The 18,939-nt window shown below is 49.6% G+C and overlaps 1 pseudogene; it reads right to left on the bottom strand.

The window, feature by feature from the left end:
- The window catches only part of LOC138851168 (organic cation transporter protein-like), a 233,101-nt pseudogene that overhangs the window by 200,094 nt on the left and 14,068 nt on the right, over window positions 1-18,939 (bottom strand).

Genomic DNA, 18,939 nt, shown 5'->3' with positions numbered 1-18,939 from the left:
ACAAACAATAACTACCATCACACAGCAGCGTGTGTGTTGCCGTGTAACAATCAACAACGTCAGCATCAATGTTAACAAACAATAACTACCATCACACAGCAGCGTGTGTGTTGCCGTGTAACAATCAACAACGTCAGCATCAATGTTAACAAACAATAACTACCATCACACAGCAGCGTGTGTGTTGCCGTGTAACAATCAACAACGTCAGCATCAATGTTAACAAACAATAACTACCATCACACAGCAGCGTGTGTGTTGCCGTGTAACAATCAACAACGTCAGCATCAATGTTAACAAACAATAACTACCATCACACAGCAGCGTGTGTGTTGCCGTGTAACAATCAACAACGTCAGCATCAATGTTAACAAACAATAACTACCATCACACAGCAGCGTGTGTGTTGCCGTGTAACAATCAACAACGTCAGCATCAATGTTAACAAACAATAACTACCATCACACAGCAGCGTGTGTGTTGCCGTGTAACAATCAACAACGTCAGCATCAATGTTATACTAGGACTGGCCATAGCTACTGTCAGCTGTATCTGACATCTCATGCTCAGTAAGTCTCAACATTCTTTCCTCAGGAAGGTTTATTTTATACATAGACAATATTTCGTTATTTGGAATGCACAATGCACCAAGCATCTTACAATGTATTATGCACTGAGTCACATTTGACCTGAATGGTAATAAATCACACCTGAGTATATTGTTACTTACAGTGACTGCTAGACAGGCCGTGTCTGTAGATTATATCTATTTTATCAGTTAGTCTGCTACCACGTTTGATTGAACTTAGCAAAATGTAAGTTCAGCCGAAAATTTGAAGTGGGCCAGGGCCAAGTGGTACGTACTGAGGCCAAAGTAGCAGCCAATAGGACAAGAAAAGTATTGGGGTTCCTGAATATGGCTGGTTATTCCTGTTGTGCGTTTTACCAAGCTTCAGCATCAGTAGCCAAGTTGACAAGCTCTACAACTTTACCAACAAATGAAGTAGAGAGATAATGTGCCCAATATTTTTTTTATCTTCCTCTACATTGTGAAGGCCACTGATGGACTCATAATTTAACACACACTTCGACAATAATAAACAGGGACCGAGAATCATCATTTTACAGAAACCCCAAAATGATACTCTACTCTCATTGTTATTACTGTCAAAAATAATAATTAATTTAAATGCCTGTTATATGTTAGTAGGGAATGGCTGAAATCATTAACAAAAGACACTCGTTAAAATTTTATCTAATGCATTACGACTTTCTGTTTGTGAACCGTTGTATAATAGAAGTTATTTTGGCTTAATTATCAAAATAATTAATGTTGAAGAGAGTATGCAGTTCAGTAATAATAAAAATTTGGGAAGGTTACAAAAATGACAGAATGAGTGGGGCTTGAACCCATTGTGAGTAATAAAAGTCACAGGTCATTGCGGGAGTTTCAACACTCACCTGCCGTGGATTCAACCCCCAACCCTTCTGTGATTTGATTGCAATCATGTTATTAAGATTTCATAAGTAATTTAAGTTACTATAGGAAGGTAAAAATTAGTAGCATGGTGGATGAAGGAGATAAATAACAGCAAGTACTTACTCAAAATAAATATGACTATAGGGAGGCCATTACCTCCAGCACCGGTAAAGAAACTCATCAACAGGAACATGTAGTAGTTAGGAGACACGGCGCTTATAACTCCACCAGTACCAAGCAGAAGAACAGAAACCAACATTCCCTTTTTTCTTCCGAAGCGATCAGCTAAATAACCAATAACAATGGCTCCGACTAACATTCCAGTCATGTACATTAAACCAGCAAGAGGACGAAGCCAAGCTTTTCCACACGTTAAATCAAACTGTGGAAATGATAAATATTAAAGCATTAATTCCAAGCATATATAAAGTTCGTCATAAAGTAAAAGAAAAACTCTTCATATTCATAGCTCCAGTGCGAGACACTTAGTAAATACAAGGTTTGAAAGCATTAATAAAAGACCATAAGTGCAGCCATTTACAACATCTTATTTTAAAATATTAATAATAATAATAATAATATAATAATAATAATAATAATAATAATAATAATAATAATAATAATAATAATAATAATAATAATAATAATAATAATAATAATAATAATAATCTTTATTTTCACTACCAACTTTCTCTGTTATTTCTTTATCACGCATTTTGTGCGCTATTACACCATGGTCGGTTTAGAAAGACACGTAAGCAAACACTATAACATATTAGAAAACGTTTCGGTCCTGGGACCTTGATCACTTCAGAAGTGATCAAGGTCCCAGGACAGAAACGTTATCTAATAAATATGTTATAGTGTTTGCTTACGTGTCTTTCTAAACCAACTTGTCGGTATTTATTACCAAGGTTTATACCACACCATGGTCACACTTGTCGATGGCTATTTCAAAGTCTGTGTATACTACATCTGTATTTTGTTTATCCTCTACAGCATCCAGAACCTTGTCATAGTGGTCCAGTAGCTGGGACGGGCAGAAGCGACCTGCTCCTGCCTTGGTCCCTGGACTAAGTGAAGTGACTGAGGTTCCAGGACCAACATATCATTGCTGCCACCTAGGTCACTGGACTAAGTGAAGTGATCGAGGTTCCAGGACCAACATAACATTGCTGGCAACCTTGGTCCCTGGACTAAGTGAAGTGACCGAGGTTCCAGGACCAACATAACATTGCTGGCACCTTGGTCCCTGGACTAAGTGAAGTGACCGAGGTTCCAGGACCAACATAACATTGCTGGCACCTTGGTCCCTGGACTAAGTGAAGTGACCGAGGTTCCAGGACCAACATAACATTGCTGGCACCTTGGTCCCTGGACTAAGTGAAGTGACCGAGGTTCCAGGACCAACATAACATTGCTGGCACCTTGGTCCCTGGACTAAGTGAAGTGACCGAGGTTCCAGGACCAACATAACATTGCTGGCACCTTGGTCCCTGGACTAAGTGAAGTGACCGAGGTTCCAGGACCAACATAACATTGCTGGCACCTTGGTCCCTGGACTAAGTGAAGTGACCGAGGTTCCAGGACCAACATAACATTGCTGGCACCTTGGTCCCTGGACTAAGTGAAGTGACCGAGGTTCCAGGACCAACATAACATTGCTGGCACCTTGGTCCCTGGACTAAGTGAAGTGACCGAGGTTCCAGGACCAACATAACATTGCTGGCACCTTGGTCCCTGGACTAAGTGAAGTGACCGAGGTTCCAGGACCAACATAACATTGCTGGCACCTTGGTCCCTGGACTAAGTGAAGTGACCGAGGTTCCAGGACCAACATAACATTGCTGGCACCTTGGTCCCTGGACTAAGTGAAGTGACCGAGGTTCCAGGACCAACATAACATTGCTGGCACCTTGGTCCCTGGACTAAGTGAAGTGACCGAGGTTCCAGGACCAACATAACATTGCTGGCACCTTGGTCCCTGGACTAAGTGAAGTGACCGAGGTTCCAGGACCAACATAACATTGCTGGCACCTTGGTCCCTGGACTAAGTGAAGTGACCGAGGTTCCAGGACCAACATAACATTGCTGGCACCTTGGTCCCTGGACTAAGTGAAGTGACCGAGGTTCCAGGACCAACATAACATTGCTGGCACCTTGGTCCCTGGACTAAGTGAAGTGACCGAGGTTCCAGGACCAACATAACATTGCTGGCACCTTGGTCCCTGGACTAAGTGAAGTGACCGAGGTTCCAGGACCAACATAACATTGCTGGCACCTTGGTCCCTGGACTAAGTGAAGTGACCGAGGTTCCAGGACCAACATAACATTGCTGGCACCTTGGTCCCTGGACTAAGTGAAGTGACCGAGGTTCCAGGACCAACATAACATTGCTGGCACCTTGGTCCCTGGACTAAGTGAAGTGACCGAGGTTCCAGGACCAACATAACATTGCTGGCACCTTGGTCCCTGGACTAAGTGAAGTGACCGAGGTTCCAGGACCAACATAACATTGCTGGCACCTTGGTCCCTGGACTAAGTGAAGTGACCGAGGTTCCAGGACCAACATAACATTGCTGGCACCTTGGTCCCTGGACTAAGTGAAGTGACCGAGGTTCCAGGACCAACATAACATTGCTGGCACCTTGGTCCCTGGACTAAGTGAAGTGACCGAGGTTCCAGGACCAACATAACATTGCTGGCACCTTGGTCCCTGGACTAAGTGAAGTGACCGAGGTTCCAGGACCAACATAACATTGCTGGCACCTTGGTCCCTGGACTAAGTGAAGTGACCGAGGTTCCAGGACCAACATAACATTGCTGGCACCTTGGTCCCTGGACTAAGTGAAGTGACCGAGGTTCCAGGACCAACATAACATTGCTGGCACCTTGGTCCCTGGACTAAGTGAAGTGACCGAGGTTCCAGGACCAACATAACATTGCTGGCACCTTGGTCCCTGGACTAAGTGAAGTGACCGAGGTTCCAGGACCAACATAACATTGCTGGCACCTTGGTCCCTGGACTAAGTGAAGTGACCGAGGTTCCAGGACCAACATAACATTGCTGGCACCTTGGTCCCTGGACTAAGTGAAGTGACCGAGGTTCCAGGACCAACATAACATTGCTGGCACCTTGGTCCCTGGACTAAGTGAAGTGACCGAGGTTCCAGGACCAACATAACATTGCTGGCACCTTGGTCCCTGGACTAAGTGAAGTGACCGAGGTTCCAGGACCAACATAACATTGCTGGCACCTTGGTCCCTGGACTAAGTGAAGTGACCGAGGTTCCAGGACCAACATAACATTGCTGGCACCTTGGTCCCTGGACTAAGTGAAGTGACCGAGGTTCCAGGACCAACATAACATTGCTGGCACCTTGGTCCCTGGACTAAGTGAAGTGACCGAGGTTCCAGGACCAACATAACATTGCTGGCACCTTGGTCCCTGGACTAAGTGAAGTGACCGAGGTTCCAGGACCAACATAACATTGCTGGCACCTTGGTCCCTGGACTAAGTGAAGTGACCGAGGTTCCAGGACCAACATAACATTGCTGGCACCTTGGTCCCTGGACTAAGTGAAGTGACCGAGGTTCCAGGACCAACATAACATTGCTGGCACCTTGGTCCCTGGACTAAGTGAAGTGACCGAGGTTCCAGGACCAACATAACATTGCTGGCACCTTGGTCCCTGGACTAAGTGAAGTGACCGAGGTTCCAGGACCAACATAACATTGCTGGCACCTTGGTCCCTGGACTAAGTGAAGTGACCGAGGTTCCAGGACCAACATAACATTGCTGGCACCTTGGTCCCTGGACTAAGTGAAGTGACCGAGGTTCCAGGACCAACATAACATTGCTGGCACCTTGGTCCCTGGACTAAGTGAAGTGACCGAGGTTCCAGGACCAACATAACATTGCTGGCACCTTGGTCCCTGGACTAAGTGAAGTGACCGAGGTTCCAGGACCAACATAACATTGCTGGCACCTTGGTCCCTGGACTAAGTGAAGTGACCGAGGTTCCAGGACCAACATAACATTGCTGGCACCTTGGTCCCTGGACTAAGTGAAGTGACCGAGGTGGACTAAGTGAAGTGACCGAGGTTCCAGGACCAACATAACATTGCTGGCACCTTGGTCCCTGGACTAAGTGAAGTGACCGAGGTTCCAGGACCAACATAACATTGCTGGCACCTTGGTCCCTGGACTAAGTGAAGTGACCGAGGTTCCAGGACCAACATAACATTGCTGGCACCTTGGTCCCTGGAGTGGCACCTTGGTCCCTGGACTAAGTGAAGTGACCGAGGTTCCAGGACCAACATAACATTGCTGGCACCTTGGTCCCTGGACTAAGTGAAGTGACCGAGGTTCCAGGACCAACATAACATTGCTGGCACCTTGGTCCCTGGACTAAGTGAAGTGACCGAGGTTCCAGGACCAACATAACATTGCTGGCACCTTGGTCCCTGGACTAAGTGAAGTGACCGAGGTTCCAGGACCAACATAACATTGCTGGCACCTTGGTCCCTGGACTAAGTGAAGTGACCGAGGTTCCAGGACCAACATAACATTGCTGGCACCTTGGTCCCTGGACTAAGTGAAGTGACCGAGGTTCCAGGACCAACATAACATTGCTGGCACCTTGGTCCCTGGACTAAGTGAAGTGACCGAGGTTCCAGGACCAACATAACATTGCTGGCACCTTGGTCCCTGGACTAAGTGAAGTGACCGAGGTTCCAGGACCAACATAACATTGCTGGCACCTTGGTCCCTGGACTAAGTGAAGTGACCGAGGTTCCAGGACCAACATAACATTGCTGGCACCTTGGTCCCTGGACTAAGTGAAGTGACCGAGGTTCCAGGACCAACATAACATTGCTGGCACCTTGGTCCCTGGACTAAGTGAAGTGACCGAGGTTCCAGGACCAACATAACATTGCTGGCACCTTGGTCCCTGGACTAAGTGAAGTGACCGAGGTTCCAGGACCAACATAACATTGCTGGCACCTTGGTCCCTGGACTAAGTGAAGTGACCGAGGTTCCAGGACCAACATAACATTGCTGGCACCTTGGTCCCTGGACTAAGTGAAGTGACCGAGGTTCCAGGACCAACATAACATTGCTGGCACCTTGGTCCCTGGACTAAGTGAAGTGACCGAGGTTCCAGGACCAACATAACATTGCTGGCACCTTGGTCCCTGGACTAAGTGAAGTGACCGAGGTTCCAGGACCAACATAACATTGCTGGCACCTTGGTCCCTGGACTAAGTGAAGTGACCGAGGTTCCAGGACCAACATAACATTGCTGGCACCTTGGTCCCTGGACTAAGTGAAGTGACCGAGGTTCCAGGACCAACATAACATTGCTGGCACCTTGGTCCCTGGACTAAGTGAAGTGACCGAGGTTCCAGGACCAACATAACATTGCTGGCACCTTGGTCCCTGGACTAAGTGAAGTGACCGAGGTTCCAGGACCAACATAACATTGCTGGCACCTTGGTCCCTGGACTAAGTGAAGTGACCGAGGTTCCAGGACCAACATAACATTGCTGGCACCTTGGTCCCTGGACTAAGTGAAGTGACCGAGGTTCCAGGACCAACATAACATTGCTGGCACCTTGGTCCCTGGACTAAGTGAAGTGACCGAGGTTCCAGGACCAACATAACATTGCTGGCACCTTGGTCCCTGGACTAAGTGAAGTGACCGAGGTTCCAGGACCAACATAACATTGCTGGCACCTTGGTCCCTGGACTAAGTGAAGTGACCGAGGTTCCAGGACCAACATAACATTGCTGGCACCTTGGTCCCTGGACTAAGTGAAGTGACCGAGGTTCCAGGACCAACATAACATTGCTGGCACCTTGGTCCCTGGACTAAGTGAAGTGACCGAGGTTCCAGGACCAACATAACATTGCTGGCACCTTGGTCCCTGGACTAAGTGAAGTGACCGAGGTTCCAGGACCAACATAACATTGCTGGCACCTTGGTCCCTGGACTAAGTGAAGTGACCGAGGTTCCAGGACCAACATAACATTGCTGGCACCTTGGTCCCTGGACTAAGTGAAGTGACCGAGGTTCCAGGACCAACATAACATTGCTGGCACCTTGGTCCCTGGACTAAGTGAAGTGACCGAGGTTCCAGGACCAACATAACATTGCTGGCACCTTGGTCCCTGGACTAAGTGAAGTGACCGAGGTTCCAGGACCAACATAACATTGCTGGCACCTTGGTCCCTGGACTAAGTGAAGTGACCGAGGTTTGCCAGGACCAACATAACATTGCTGGCACCTTGGTCCCTGGACTAAGTGAAGTGACCGAGGTTCCAGGACCAACATAACATTGCTGGCACCTTGGTCCCTGGACTAAGTGAAGTGACCGAGGTTCCAGGACCAACATAACATTGCTGGCACCTTGGTCCCTGGACTAAGTGAAGTGACCGAGGTTCCAGGACCAACATAACATTGCTGGCACCTTGGTCCCTGGACTAAGTGAAGTGACCGAGGTTCCAGGACCAACATAACATTGCTGGCACCTTGGTAACATTGCTGGCACCTGGACAAAGTGAAGTGACCGAGGTTCCAGGACCAACATAACATTGCTGGCACCTTGGTCCCTGGACTAAGTGAAGTGACCGAGGTTCCAGGACCAACATAACATTGCTGGCACCTTGGTCCCTGGACTAAGTGAAGTGACCGAGGTTCCAGGACCAACATAACATTGCTGGCACCTTGGTCCCTGGACTAAGTGAAGTGACCGAGGTTCCAGGACCAACATAACATTGCTGGCACCTTGGTCCCTGGACTAAGTGAAGTGACCGAGGTTCCAGGACCAACATAACATTGCTGGCACCTTGGTCCCTGGACTAAGTGAAGTGACCGAGGTTCCAGGACCAACATAACATTGCTGGCACCTTGGTCCCTGGACTAAGTGAAGTGACCGAGGTTCCAGGACCAACATAACATTGCTGGCACCTTGGTCCCTGGACTAAGTGAAGTGACCGAGGTTCCAGGACCAACATAACATTGCTGGCACCTTGGTCCCTGGACTAAGTGAAGTGACCGAGGTTCCAGGACCAACATAACATTGCTGGCACCTTGGTCCCTGGACTAAGTGAAGTGACCGAGGTTCCAGGACCAACATAACATTGCTGGCACCTTGGTCCCTGGACTAAGTGAAGTGACCGAGGTTCCAGGACCAACATAACATTGCTGGCACCTTGGTCCCTGGACTAAGTGAAGTGACCGAGGTTCCAGGACCAACATAACATTGCTGGCACCTTGGTCCCTGGACTAAGTGAAGTGACCGAGGTTCCAGGACCAACATAACATTGCTGGCACCTTGGTCCCTGGACTAAGTGAAGTGACCGAGGTTCCAGGACCAACATAACATTGCTGGCACCTTGGTCCCTGGACTAAGTGAAGTGACCGAGGTTCCAGGACCAACATAACATTGCTGGCACCTTGGTCCCTGGACTAAGTGAAGTGACCGAGGTTCCAGGACCAACATAACATTGCTGGCACCTTGGTCCCTGGACTAAGTGAAGTGACCGAGGTTCCAGGACCAACATAACATTGCTGGCACCTTGGTCCCTGGACTAAGTGAAGTGACCGAGGTTCCAGGACCAACATAACATTGCTGGCACCTTGGTCCCTGGACTAAGTGAAGTGACCGAGGTTCCAGGACCAACATAACATTGCTGGCACCTTGGTCCCTTGACTAAGTGAAGTGACCGAGGTTCCAGAGATTGCTGGCACCTTGGTCCCTGGACAAGTAACAGGTTCCAGCTAACAGTGCTGGCACCTTGGTCCCTGGACTAAGTGAAGTGACCGAGGTTCCAGGACCAACATAACATTGCTGGCACCTTGGTCCCTGGACTAAGTGAAGTGACCGAGGTTCCAGGACCAACATAACATTGCTGGCACCTTGGTCCCTGGACTAAGTGAAGTGACCGAGGTTCCAGGACCAACATAACATTGCTGGCACCTTGGTCCCTGGACTAAGTGAAGTGACCGAGGTTCCAGGACCAACATAACATTGCTGGCACCTTGGTCCCTGGACTAAGTGAAGTGACCGAGGTTCCAGGACCAACATAACATTGCTGGCACCTTGGTCCCTGGACTAAGTGAAGTGACCGAGGTTCCAGGACCAACATAACATTGCTGGCACCTTGGTCCCTGGACTAAGTGAAGTGACCGAGGTTCCAGGACCAACATAACATTGCTGGCACCTTGGTCCCTGGACTAAGTGAAGTGACCGAGGTTCCAGGACCAACATAACATTGCTGGCACCTTGGTCCCTGGACTAAGTGAAGTGACCGAGGTTCCAGGACCAACATAACATTGCTGGCACCTTGGTCCCTGGACTAAGTGAAGTGACCGAGGTTCCAGGACCAACATAACATTGCTGGCACCTTGGTCCCTGGACTAAGTGAAGTGACCGAGGTTCCAGGACCAACATAACATTGCTGGCACCTTGGTCCCTGGACTAAGTGAAGTGACCGAGGTTCCAGGACCAACATAACATTGCTGGCACCTTGGTCCCTGGACTAAGTGAAGTGACCGAGGTTCCAGGACCAACATAACATTGCTGGCACCTTGGTCCCTGGACTAAGTGAAGTGACCGAGGTTCCAGGACCAACATAACATTGCTGGCACCTTGGTCCCTGGACTAAGTGAAGTGACCGAGGTTCCAGGACCAACATAACATTGCTGGCACCTTGGTCCCTGGACTAAGTGAAGTGACCGAGGTTCCAGGACCAACATAACATTGCTGGCACCTTGGTCCCTGGACTAAGTGAAGTGACCGAGGTTCCAGGACCAACATAACATTGCTGGCACCTTGGTCCCTGGACTAAGTGAAGTGACCGAGGTTCCAGGACCAACATAACATTGCTGGCACCTTGGTCCCTGGACTAAGTGAAGTGACCGAGGTTCCAGGACCAACATAACATTGCTGGCACCTTGGTCCCTGGACTAAGTGAAGTGACCGAGGTTCCAGGACCAACATAACATTGCTGGCACCTTGGTCCCTGGACTAAGTGAAGTGACCGAGGTTCCAGGACCAACATAACATTGCTGGCACCTTGGTCCCTGGACTAAGTGAAGTGACCGAGGTTCCAGGACCAACATAACATTGCTGGCACCTTGGTCCCTGGACTAAGTGAAGTGACCGAGGTTCCAGGACCAACATAACATTGCTGGCACCTTGGTCCCTGGACTAAGTGAAGTGACCGAGGTTCCAGGACCAACATAACATTGCTGGCACCTTGGTCCCTGGACTAAGTGAAGTGACCGAGGTTCCAGGACCAACATAACATTGCTGGCACCTTGGTCCCTGGACTAAGTGAAGTGACCGAGGTTCCAGGACCAACATAACATTGCTGGCACCTTGGTCCCTGGACTAAGTGAAGTGACCGAGGTTCCAGGACCAACATAACATTGCTGGCACCTTGGTCCCTGGACTAAGTGAAGTGACCGAGGTTCCAGGACCAACATAACATTGCTGGCACCTTGGTCCCTGGACTAAGTGAAGTGACCGAGGTTCCAGGACCAACATAACATTGCTGGCACCTTGGTCCCTGGACTAAGTGAAGTGACCGAGGTTCCAGGACCAACATAACATTGCTGGCACCTTGGTCCCTGGACTAAGTGAAGTGACCGAGGTTCCAGGACCAACATAACATTGCTGGCACCTTGGTCCCTGGACTAAGTGAAGTGACCGAGGTTCCAGGACCAACATAACATTGCTGGCACCTTGGTCCCTGGACTAAGTGAAGTGACCGAGGTTCCAGGACCAACATAACATTGCTGGCACCTTGGTCCCTGGACTAAGTGAAGTGACCGAGGTTCCAGGACCAACATAACATTGCTGGCACCTTGGTCCCTGGACTAAGTGAAGTGACCGAGGTTCCAGGACCAACATAACATTGCTGGCACCTTGGTCCCTGGACTAAGTGAAGTGACCGAGGTTCCAGGACCAACATAACATTGCTGGCACCTTGGTCCCTGGACTAAGTGAAGTGACCGAGGTTCCAGGACCAACATAACATTGCTGGCACCTTGGTCCCTGGACTAAGTGAAGTGACCGAGGTTCCAGGTTCCACCAACATAACATTGCTGGCACCTTGGTCCCTGGACTAAGTGAAGTGACCGAGGTTCCAGGACCAACATAACATTGCTGGCACCTTGGTCCCTGGACTAAGTGAAGTGACCGAGGTTCCAGGACCAACATAACATTGCTGGCACCTTGGTCCCTGGACTAAGTGAAGTGACCGAGGTTCCAGGACCAACATAACATTGCTGGCACCTTGGTCCCTGGACTAAGTGAAGTGACCGAGGTTCCAGGACCAACATAACATTGCTGGCACCTTGGTCCCTGGACTAAGTGAAGTGACCGAGGTTCCAGGACCAACATGACATGGAACGGGTGAGACTGGAACCCATGCCAAGTGAGTCATGGAACGGGTGAGACTTGAACCCATGGCAAGTGAGTCATGGAACGGGTGAGACTTGAACCCATGGCAAGTTAGTCATGGAACGGGTGAGACTTGAACCCATGGCAAGTGAGTCATGGAACGGGTGAGACTTGAACCCATGGCAAGTGAGTCATGGAACGGGTGAGACTTGAACCCATGGCAAGTGAGTCATGGAACGGGTGAGACTTGAACCCATGGCAAGTGAGCCATGGAACGGGTGAGACTTGAACCCATGGCAAGTGAGTCATGGAACGGGTGAGACTTGAACCCATGGCAAGTGAGTCATGGAACGGGTGAGACTTGAACCCATGGCAAGTGAGTCATGGAACGGGTGAGACTTGAACCCATGGCAAGTGAGTCATGGAACGGGTGAGACTTGAACCCATGGCAAGTGAGTCATGGAACGGGTGAGACTTGAACCCATGGCAAGTGAGTCATGGAACGGGTGAGACTTGAACCCATGGCAAGTGAGTCATGGAACGGGTGAGACTTGAACCCATGGCAAGTGAGTCATGGAACGGGTTAGACTTGAACCCATTGCAAGTGAGCCATGGAACGGGTGAGACTTGAACCCATGGCAAGTGAGTCATGGAACGGGTGAGACTTGAACCCATGGCAAGTGAGCCATGGAACGGGTGAGACTTGAACCCATGGCAAGTGAGTCATGGAACGGGTGAGGCTTGAACCCATGGCAAGTGAGTCATGGAACAAGTGAGGCTTGAACCCATGGCAAGTGAGCCATGGAACGGGTGAGACTTGAACCCATGGCAAGTGAGTCATGGAACAAGTGAGGCTTGAACCCATGGCAAGTGAGTCATAGAACGGGTGAGGCTTGAACCCATGGCAAGTGAGTCATGAAACAAGTGAGGCTTGAACCCATGGCAAGTGAGCCATGGAACGGGTGAGGCTTGAACCCATGGCAAGTGAACCATGGAACAGGTGAGGCTTGAACCCGTGGCAAGTGAGTCATGGAACGGGTGAGACTTGAACCCATGGCAAGTGAGCCATGGAACGGGTGAGACTTGAACCCATGGCAAGTGAGCCATGGAACGGGTGAGACTTGAACCCATGGCAAGTGAGCCATGGAACGGGTGAGACTTGAACCCATGTCAAGTGAGTCATGGAACGGGTGAGGCTTGAACCCATGGCAAGTGAGTCATGGAACAAGTGAGGCTTGAACCCATGGCAAGTGAGTCATGGAACGGGTGAGACTTGAACCCATGGCAAGTGAGTCATGGAACAAGTGAGGCTTGAACCCATGGCAAGTGAGTCATGGAACAAGTGAGGCTTGAACCCATGGCAAGTGAGTCATGGAACAAGTGAGGCTTGAACCCATGGCAAGTGAGTCATGGAACAAGTGAGGCTTGAACCCATGGCAAGTGAGTCATGGAACGGGTGAGACTTGAACCCATGGCAAGTGAGTCATGGAACAAGTGAGACTTGAACCCATGGCAAGTGAGTCGTGGAACAAGTGAGGCTTGAACCCATGGCAAGTGAGTCATGGAACGGGTGAGACTTGAACCCATGGCAAGTGAGTCATGGAACAAGTGAGGCTTGAACCCATGGCAAGTGAGTCATGGAACAAGTGAGGCTTGAACCCATGGCAAGTGAGTCATGGAACAAGTGAGGCTTCAACCCATGGCAAGTGAGTCATGGAACAAGTGAGGCTTGAACCCATGGCAAGTGAGTCATGGAACAAGTGAGGCTTGAACCCATGGCAAGTGAGTAATGGAACAAGTGAGGCTTGAACCCATGGCAAGTGAGTCATGGAACGGGTGAGACTTGAACCTATGGCAAGTGAGTCATGGAACGGGTGAGATTTGAACCCATGGCAAGTGAGTCATGGAACAAGTGAGGCTTGAACCCATGGCAAGTGAGTCATGGAACAAGTGAGACTTGAACCCATGGCAAGTGAGTCATGGAACGGGTGAGACTTGAACCCATGGCAAGTGAGTCATGGAACAAGTGAGACTTGAACCCATGGCAAGTGAGTCATGGAACGGGTGTGACTTGAACCCATGGCAAGTGAGTCATGGAACGGGTGAGACTTGAACCCATGGCAAGTGAGTCATGGAACAAGTGAGGCTTGAACCCATGTCAAGTGAGTCATGGAACAAGTGAGGCTTGAACCCATGGCAAGTGAGTCATGGAACAAGTGAGACTTGAACCCATGGCAAGTGTGCCATGGAACGGTTGAGGCTTGAACCCATGGCAAGTGAGCCATGGAACAAGTGAGGCTTGAACCCATGGCAAGTGTGCCATGGAACGGTTGAGGCTTGAACCCATGGCAAGTGAGCCATGGAACAAGTGAGGCTTGAACCCATGGCAAGTGAGCCATGGAACGGGTGAGACTTGAACCCATGGCAAGTGAGTCATGGAACAGGTGAGGCTTCAACCCATGGCAAGTGAGTCATGGAACGGGTGAGACTTGAACCCATGTCAAGTGAGTCATGGAACAGGTGAGGCTTGAACCCATGGCAAGTGAGTCATGGAACAGGTGAGGCTTGAACCCATGGCAAGTGAGTCATGGAACGGGTGAGACTTGAACCCATGTCAAGTGAGTCATGGAACAGGTGAGGCTTGAACCCATGGCAAGTGAGTCATGGAACAAGTGAGGCTTGAACCCATGGCAAGTGAGTCATGGAACGGGTGAGACTTGAACCCATGTCAAGTGAGTCATGGAACAGGTGAGGCTTGAACCCATGGCAAGTGAGTCATGGAACAGGTGAGGCTTGAACCCATGGCAAGTGAGTCATGGAACAGGTGAGGCTTGAACCCATGGCAAGTGAGTCATGGAACAGGTGAGGCTTGAACCCATGGCAAGTGAGTCATGGAACAGGTGACGCTTGAACCCATGGCAAGTGAGTCATGGAACAGGTGAGGCTTGAACCCATGGCAAGTGAGTCATGGAACAGGTGAGGCTTGAACCCATGGCAAGTGAGTCATGGAACAGGTGAGGCTTGAACCCATGGCAAGTGAGTCGTGGAACAAGTGAGGCTTGAACCCATGGCAAGTGAGCCATGGAACGGGTGAGACTTGAACCCATGGCAATTGAGTCATGGAACAGGTGAGGCTTGAACCCATGGCAAGTGAGTCATGGAACAAGTGAGACTTGAACCCATGGCAAGTGAGTCATGGAATGGGTGAGACTTGAACCCATGGCAAGTGAGCCATGGAACGGGTGAGACTTGAACAAATGGCAAGTGAGTCATGGAATGGGTGAGGCTTGAACCCATGGCAAGTGAGTCATGGAATGGGTGAGGCTTGAACCCATGGCAAGTGAGTCATGGAACAAGTGAGACTTGAACCCATTGCAAGTGAGTCATGGAACAAGTGAGACTTGAACCCATGGCAAGTGAGTCATGGAACAAGTGAGACTTGAACCCATGGCAAGTGAGTCATGGAACAAGTGAGACTTGAACCCATGGCAAGTGAGTCATGGAACAAGTGAGACTTGAACCCATGGCAAGTGAGTCATGGAATGGGTGAGGCTTGAACGCATGGCAAGTGAGTCATGGAATGGGTTAGGCTTGAACCCATGGCAAGTGAGTCATGGAACAAGTGAGACTTGAACCCATGGCAAGTGAGTCATGGAACAAGTGAGACTTGAACCCATGGCAAGTGAGTCATGGAGCAAGTGAGACTTGAACCCATGGCAAGTGATTCATGGAACAAGTGAGACTTGAACCCATGGCAAGTGAGTCATGGAACAAGTGAGACTTGAACCCATGGCAAGTGAGTCATGGAACAAGTGAGACTTGAACCCATGGCAAGTGAGTCATGGAATGGGTGAGACTTGAACCCATGGCAAGTGAGTCATGGAATGGGTGAGACTTGAACCCATGGGAAGTGAGTCATGGAACAAGTGAGGCTTGAACCCATGTCAAGTGAGTCATGAAACAGGTGAGGCTTGAACCCATGGCAAGTGAGTCATGGAACAAGTGAGGCTTGAACCCATGGCAAGTGAGTCATGGAACGGGTGAGACTTGAACCCATGTCAAGTGAGTCATGGAACAAGTGAGGCTTGAACCCATGGCAAGTGAGTCATGGAACAGGTGAGGCTTGAACCCATGGCAAGTGAGTCATGGAACAGGTGAGGCTTGAACCCATGGCAAATGAGTCATGGAACAAGTGAGACTTGAACCCATGGCAAGTGAGTCATGGAATGGGTGAGGCTTGAACGCATGGCAAGTGAGTCATGGAATGGGTGAGGCTTGAACCCATGGCAAGTGAGTCATGGAACAAGTGAGACTTGAACCCATGGCAAGTGAGTCAGGGAACAAGTGAGACTTGAACCCATGGCAAGTGAGTCATGGAATGGGTGAGGCTTGAACGCATGGCAAGTGAGTCATGGAATGGGTGAGGCTTGAACCCATGGCAACTGAGTCATGGAACAAGTGAGACTTGAACCCATGGCAAGTGAGTCATGGAACAAGTGAGACTTGAACCCATGGCAAGAGAGTCATGGAATGGATGAGGCTTGAACCAATGGCAAGTGAGTCATGGAACAAGTGAGACTTGAACCCATGGCAAGTGAGTCATGGAACAAGTGAGACTTGAACCCATGGCAACTGAGTCATGGAACAAGTGAGACTTGAACCCATGGCAAGTGAGTCATGGAACAAGTGAGACTTGAACCCATGGCAAGTGAGTCATGGAACAAGTGAGACTTGAACCCATGGCAAGTGAGTCATGGAACAAGTGAGACTTGAACCCATGGCAAGTGAGTCATGGAATGGGTGAGACTTGAACCCATGGCAAGTGAGTCATGGAATGGGTGAAACTTGAACCCATGGCAAGTGAGTCATGGAACAAGTGAGGCTTGAACCCATGTCAAGTGAGTCATGGAACAGGTGAGGCTTGAACCCATGGCAAGTGAGTCATGGAACAGGTGAGGCTTGAACCCATGGCAAGTGAGTCATGGAACAGGTGAGGCTTGAACCCATGGCAAGTGAGTCATGGAACAGGTGAGGCTTGAACCCATGTGAAGTGAGTCATGGAACAAGTGAGGCTTGAACCCATGTCAAGTGAGTCATGGAACAAGTGAGGCTTGAACCCATGGCAAGTGAGTCATGGAACAGGTGAGGCTTGAACCCATGGCAAGTGAGTCATGGAACAAGTTAGGCTTGAACCCATGGCAAGTGAGTCACGGAACAAGTGAGGCTTGAACCCATGGCAAGTGAGTCACGGAACAAGTGAGGCTTGAACCCATGGCAAGTGAGTCACGGAACAAGTGAGGCTTGAACCCATGGCAAGTGAGTCATGGAACAAGTGAGGCTTGAACCCATGGAAAGTGAGTCATGGAATGGATGAGGCTTGAAACCATGGCAAGTGAGTCATGGAACAGGTGAGGCTTGAACCCATGGCAAGTGAGTCATGGAACAAGTGAGGCTTGAACCCATCGAAAGTGAGTCATGGAACAAGTGAGGCTTGAACCCATGGCAAGTGAGTCATGGAACAAGTGAGGCTTGAACCCATGGCAAGTGAGTCATGGAACAAGTGAGGCTTGAACCCATGGCAAGTGAGTCATGGAACAAGTGAGGCTTGAACCCATGGAAAGTGAGTCATGGAACAAGTGAGGCTTGAACCCATGGCAAGTGAGTCATGGAACAAGTGAGGCTTGAACCCATGGAAAGTGAGTCATGGAATGGATGAGACTTGAACCCATGGAAAGTGAGTCATGGAATGGATGAGGCTTGAACCCATGGAAAGTGAGTCATGGAACAAGTGAGGCTTGAACCCATGGCAAGTGAGTCATGGAACAAGTGAGGCTTGAACCCATGGCAAGTGAGTCATGGATTGGGTGAGGCTTGAACCCATGGCAAGTGAGTCATGGAACAAGTGAGGCTTGAACCCATGGCAGGTGAGTCATGGATTGGGTGAGGCTTGAACCCATGGCAGGTGAGTCATGGATTGGGTGAGGCTTGAACCCATGGCAAGTGAGTCATGGAACAAGTGAGGCTTGAACCCATGGCAGGTGAGTCATGGATTGGGTGAGGCTTGAACCCATGGCAAGTGAGTCATGGAACAAGTGAGGCTTGAACCCCTGGCAAGTGAGTCATGGATTGGGTGATGCTTGAACCCATGGCAAGTAAGTCATGGAACAGATTAGGAGTGAACCCATGGCAAGTGAGTCATGGAACAAGTGAGGGTTGAACCCATGGCAGGTGAGTCATGGAACAAGTGATGCTTGAACCCATGGCAAGTGAGTCATGGAACAAGTGAGGCTTGAACCCATGGCAAGTGAGCCATGGAACAGGTGAGGCTTGAACCCATGGCAGGTGAGTCATGGAACAAGTGAGACTTGAACCCATGGCAAGTGAGTCATGGAACAAGTGAGACTTGAACCCATGGCAAGTGAGTCATGGAATGGGTGAGACTTGAACCCATGGCAAGTGAGCCATGGAACGGGTGAGACTTGAACAAATGGCAAGTGAGTCATGGAATGGGTGAGGCTTGAACCCATGGCAAGTGAGTCATGGAATGGGTGAGGCTTGAACCCATGGCAAGTGAGTCATGGAACAAGTGAGACTTGAACCCATTGCAAGTGAGTCATGGAACAAGTGAGACTTGAACCCATGGCAAGTGAGTCATGGAACAAGTGAGACTTGAACCCATGGCAAGTGAGTCATGGAACAAGTGAGACTTGAACCCATGGCAAGTGAGTCATGGAACAAGTGAGACTTGAACCCATGGCAAGTGAGTCATGGAATGGGTGAGGCTTGAACGCATGGCAAGTGAGTCATGGAATGGGTTAGGCTTGAACCCATGGCAAGTGAGTCATGGAACAAGTGAGACTTGAACCCATGGCAAGTGAGTCATGGAACAAGTGAGACTTGAACCCATGGCAAGTGAGTCATGGAATGGATGAGGCTTGAACCCATGGCAAGTGAGTCATGGAACAAGTGAGACTTGAACCCATGGCAAGTGAGTCATGGAACAAGTGAGACTTGAACCCATGGCAAGTGAGTCATGGAGCAAG

The sequence above is a fragment of the Cherax quadricarinatus genome, unplaced genomic scaffold (assembly GCF_038502225.1).
Source record: "Cherax quadricarinatus isolate ZL_2023a unplaced genomic scaffold, ASM3850222v1 Contig51, whole genome shotgun sequence".
In the NCBI taxonomy this organism is placed as follows: domain Eukaryota; kingdom Metazoa; phylum Arthropoda; class Malacostraca; order Decapoda; family Parastacidae; genus Cherax; species Cherax quadricarinatus.
The sequence above is the reverse complement of the archived record's forward strand: the minus strand, read 5'-3'. Positions and strand labels throughout refer to the sequence as shown.